The following is a 6,084-nucleotide window of genomic DNA, read 5'->3' as shown; positions in this document are numbered from 1 at the left end:
GTTGTATGTTGACTACTTAACACACTAGTCAGGGGAAGTTTTCAATACTTCATTAATTTGTTAATGATTATAGTATATATGAATACATTTAAAAGTTCAAGGAATTCAAAAATTAACTTCAAAACCAACTAGGAGAGAATATTAAAACACTTCAATCAAATTGTGGTAGTGAGTATTTAAGCCTAGAATGTGATAACCATATAAAAGAGTGCAAGATTTTATCATAACTTACTCCTCTTTTAACACCATAAAAAAATGGTGTGTTTGAGAGAAGAAGATATGTCACCAATGTGAAACTAATAATTTATCAAGTTGATGTATTACTCATGAATCAAGATGAGCCTGTGACTTATCAAGAAGCTATCACTGGTGTTGAGTCTAAGAAAAGGCTAGAAGCCATGAGATCTGAAATGGATTCCATGTACACAAACTATGTTTGGACCCTGATAGAGCCTCATGTAGGAGTTAATCTTATAAGATGCAAGTGGGTCTTCAAAAATAAGAATTGCATAGATGGAAAGGTACATACCTATAAGGCACAATTGGTTGCTAAGGGCTATAAAAAAATTCACAGTTTTGACTATGATGAAACATCTTCACCAACTGTATCCCTGCATATCATGATTATAAAATATGGAATATGGATGTAAATACTAATTTCCTTAATATGAATATCTTTGAGGATGTAGACATGACACAACCTGAAGAATTTGACATACCAGAAGAAGCCAAGAAGATATACAAGTTACATTGATCAATATATGGACTAGAGCAAGCTTCTAGAAGCAGGAATCTTCATTTTGATGATATTGTAAAACAATATGGATTCATTAAAAATGATGGTGATCCTTGTGTTCACAAGAAGGTTGTGGAAGCATGATCGTGTTTCTGATACTATATGTAGATGACATATTGTTCATTAGAAATAATGTTTGTATCTTGAAGTAAGTGATAACTTGGTCAGTGAGATGATTTTCTAAGAAGCAACCTATATATTAGGAATAAATATCTATAGAGATATATGTCAAAATTTATTTGGCCTAAGTCATAGTAGATACATAGACATAGTGCAAAGACAATTTAATATGGATGATTCCAAGAAAAGATTGATACTTCTGCAACATGACTTGTGACTATAAAAAATAGAACTCATTTCAAGTATGGAAGAAAGGGATAACATGAATTAGATCCCATATTCATATTCAATAGGATTTATCATGTATATCATATTATGTACTCGACCATATGTCTCGTGTGCTTTAAGTGTGATAAGTAGGTATCAGTCTGATCCTGATGATGCTCATTGGGTTGTTGATGATCTTAATTGGTTTCAAATGTGGTTCAAATTATATGTGTTTAACAATCGGTGAAAAATTACATAAGAGAACTTATGGACGACCTACATGACTTTGCATTTTTGTCATTGCTTTTGTTGGTTTATCATTTACAAATGGTTATTGCATTTTAGTTTTTAGTTGTTGTAAAATTATAAGGTGTACACGTGCCATTTTGGCTTTGCAAATGGTGTAAACAATTAATATTTTTGGTACAATGATTCTGTTTGAGAAATTGAAAAAAGGTACAAAGTATTTGTTTCAGAAATTGCCAAAATATGGTTCATTAATAATGTTTTTATTTCAAAAATTGTCAAAATATGATTATGTAATACAGGTTCAAACCAAAATATAGAAAAGTAAAAATAAATAAATAATAATGTTTTCCCCTCGTTTATTATTTTAAACCGAGGTAATAATGTTAATCTATTACCTTAGTTTCTCAAATAATCGTGAGGTAATTGGGGGGAGGGGGCGTCATCCAACTTTGAAAGTAATAAAATTGTATAAACTGGGGATCAAATCCCATGTGAAGAACACTTTACCCTCGATTATGCAAAAATTGAGGGGTAAAGTGGCAAGTTTTCATGACCTCATTTGTTACTTCATCTATGTAACTCAAGTTAAAACCCTTTCATGTCGAGTTCAAATCCCTTTTTTTGTAGATGATGTCCAGAGATGCATCTCCGAATGCATGAAGGACAATTTCAGATTTTCAAGGGTGTGGTATGTAGGGGTAGCCAAAAGGGTTGTGGCCCGCTAGACCGGCCTGCACACCCCCACAAAATGGAAGGTTGGGTTGAGATTTTGGGCCCACCTACCTATTTCAGCCCGCCCCTCAGACCCACCAGATCATCCGCGGACCACGACCGGTTTTGCCACCTCTAGGTTCTGCGCCATTGCATATAAGTCAAAGATATCAAGATAATGTTGTGCGCGTCCATTTTGGTAATACTGGTTCTGTATTGCAATAGCAAGTTCATCGTCTTGCAGCGGCAGGCGATCGAAAGTAGCATGCATGAACGATGCAACCATGATGACAGGTTCTAAAGCAATCAAAGTGCACCGACCACAACACCTCCAACAACTTGTCCTTGAGCACCTGCTAAGTAAATCGTCAAGCCAGTGATTCTTGGTGGTGTTGGTGAGGGAAGAATCGACCCCAACAACAACAACAACTTGTTTTTCGATCCAGGCGGCTGACCACGGGGTTGCTTTAATATTTCCCCCTTAACCGCAGAAGAAATTGGCGAAATCGATTTCGAAACATTAGGAGATACTAGAGTAACATCAATACCATTACCAGACCTATTATTATGGTTACCATTGTCTTTTTTCTTGCTTGTGTTCCATTTCACCAAATATAAGATAGTTTTTGAAATAGAATAGTAGTAACAAAGAGTAAATTAATCTTTCATGTTACAATATTAAAGGTTTAAGTAGTTGCATTATGTGAATAAATATTAAAGGAGCAGAAAAGAAGATAAAATTTTTAGGATGAAGTTAAGTTATACCAACTACACCATAACTGATAGTTTTTTGCATTATTCTTCCTAACTCTTCCTAACCTTGCCTCATATCAATTATCTTCCCTAGCAAACCAAATATCTCATGGTAAAATAATCATTACTATTTTCATTCCATTGTTAGCTATATTATCTTCTATCAATTCTTGTTCTTACATTTGTTCTTTATAAAAAATAAGTGAAAAATCTAATTGAAATGTAAAAAAAAAAAAAAAAAATCTGTTCATTTATTAAAAAAATGAAGAAAAAAATAAATTAAAAAATAGGCGGGCAAGTCCCCCGCCCGTCACTTTGGCAGAGCAGGCTAGATTTTTAAGCCCAATTTCACTTTTCGGGCTTGCCCGCCCCACCTCTTTTTTGCGGGGCGGAGCAGGCGGTCCGTTTTGCCACCCCTAACGGTATATACATATAAGGGTGTAAGGAGTCGTTCCTTTAATGGTTAATAATGATGAATTTCTCAACCATTCAAGTAAGGTCAGTAGTACCGTGACAATTGTGTTTTCAATTAATAATTAGTAATATTATGTATATTTAAATGATAAAATATAACATGAACAAAATTTTAATATAAAATTTAATGTAAAATATAATAAATTAATTAAAGTTGTGCGGCGTCATTAGTGAGCACAACACGTAATCGAAAGTGGAGGGAGATCTCACCTAAATAATGTGACCAAAAGTGCAAGACACTTACCTTAGAGATGTTTGCGCTAGTATAGGTATGTCAAGGATATCTCACTACTAGTTCCTATTGTTCCAGCAGAGGGCATTGACAAATGGTTTCAGGATAACATCATCGGTTATGTCCATGCCATTAGAGATGGTGCGGTGGAGGTTCGACACCCTACGCAACGTGAGGATGGTTACTTGGAGTGGTACCTTACTGTATCACACACTCGCATCATTCCACCTATTGAGCATCAGATGATGAATTTCCTTACGATGATGGGGGACCTACGGATGACGTACCTTTGCCTCCACCTGTTGTTGATGACCAGCAACTCCTGCATATTATTATGGATAAACTCATGGGTTTGGTAAACCCAGATGATGAGGTTTTTACCAAATTATTGAAGGCAACACAAATATCCCGTGGGACACTTATTGAGATATTTGATTTTACATTTGTATTATTTGTATATTTTGTGCTCAAACTTTATAGCACCAAACTTTTTAATGCATAATTTTTTGTCAATTACATGTTTGGAAGATCAACATAACTTAACACATTACAACTAATATAAATTTATAATAATAAATAACAAAACCTAGACACTACCAGAAGATTCTGGACGTTTCAATAGCTTGATTATGTCGTCGATAAATTTTGAAATTGGTGCATCAAACTCGACCGGTCCCTCAGTTAGCTTACGGTGAAATGTTCTCCACATAACCTTCAAATCTTAATCGGTCTTCAACTCAATAAGGTTGTATTTTACCTTTCCATCAATATCAATCCATCTTGCACAAAACTTGATCTTACTCACATTTTTATTCTCGGTGTCGTGCAACATAAATTCAACTTGGATCTCAAGACGGTGAGACATGCGGTGCCTTTCGAAAGCCGAAACTCTAGAAGGTTTCACCCTTTTGAATTACACTTCTACCTTAAACAAAAATTGAGGCATTGTAATATATTTTTCTTCACAACACATGACCCCTATTTATACAACTTTAGATTCATTCTAGACCACATTAAAGAGTCAGTGCAATCACAGTCGTGCAAAATTATCGATAAAATCGTAATTGTTGAAAAATTAAACTGCCGACAATTTCATTTTTTTTAAATATCCAATATCACATGGTATTTCTTCAAAATATCAGTATTATTTCAAAGACACCAGTCTTTTTAAATAAACCGGTATAATTTTATACTTATACCGACAATTTTAAAATGAATTACCATAATTTTGAAATGTTACCGAAAATTTTCAATGAACTATAAAAAATTTATTCTCACATTTTTACCCAACTTTATCCATTAGTCGTTTTAGAATTAATAAAATATGTAAATATGCCCGATATAATCTTGGGAGTGGCAGGTTAAATTCTCATATTCTGAGGGATGCATTCAAGCTGACTAGTTTCACAGTTGATCACAAGAATATGTAAGATATGAGTGTGTTTGATTGCAATGTTTTTTATACACATTTTTTCCTGCTTTTCATCTCAATGATGGTGAGAAGAAGAACATCCAATGAAAGAGTACTTATGATGGTCAAACAATCAATAAGTTAAACATCATAGAAGTCTACAACAAAAAAACATTTGAGGACCATAATATTTGACACTACAATCATTCTCACCGCAATCAAAGGACCAAATAAAGAGATTATGGTAATAACACTTACCCATTTTTGTGCAACACTTAGATTTTAATGGCAATTTCTCAGTGCATCCTTACTCTTTCTCCCAGGTCCTGTGGGAAATTTCTAAAATGCTCCATGTTTTGAGAGATGTATATCCGAACGCACAAAATATCCCTTTTAACAAGTTAATTCGGGGATGTATCCTCGAAGGACTTTGTAGGATGTGTTCAGAGATACATCTCCGAATTAACCTTTTTTTAATTTAAAAAATTATTTTGGAGATGCATCTCTGAACTAGGTGAACATATTTAAAACTCGCACCAGACTCTCCCTCTTCTCCTTCATTTTTCAAAAAATCAAAACTTTCTCTCTATCTCACCCTATCCATTTTCAACTCCCACTCAAGGTCAAGTTTTGAAGCAACATTTACTTGTATCTTGTCATTCTCAATTCCTTCTAACTACTGCATTCAGCATCAGGTCACTTTACACCCTCATCAACACATTTTTGAGTAAGTTTCTCATTTAGCTTATTTTGATGTTATATCATGTGAGAATATTATGTGCAGATATATACCTAAGCGGTGCATGCAACAATTTGGGTATGTGCAGATCATTCTGAGGTCTCCTCCTTTAGGTTGCTCCTATTAGTATTATCCGCAGAGAATTGGATGACATTCTGGAGGATTTTAAGAGTCTTCTGGCACCGAAGAAGTACCGTAGTCAGGAAGCCACATCTGAGGTCTCCTCCTTTAGGTTGCTCCTATTTGTTGTGTCACACCCTTATATGACACTAGACGCTCCTAGACGTCCACCTAAGCTTACTCATGAGGAGATCCTAGAGAATGAGTAGGTCATGGATGACCATGTCGTTTATTTGTTATCGATTTGTCAAAACATTATGCGGATTACAAGA

Source organism: Vicia villosa, linkage group LG2, assembly GCF_029867415.1.
Source record: "Vicia villosa cultivar HV-30 ecotype Madison, WI linkage group LG2, Vvil1.0, whole genome shotgun sequence".
In the NCBI taxonomy this organism is placed as follows: domain Eukaryota; kingdom Viridiplantae; phylum Streptophyta; class Magnoliopsida; order Fabales; family Fabaceae; genus Vicia; species Vicia villosa.
The sequence above is the reverse complement of the archived record's forward strand: the minus strand, read 5'-3'. Positions refer to the sequence as shown.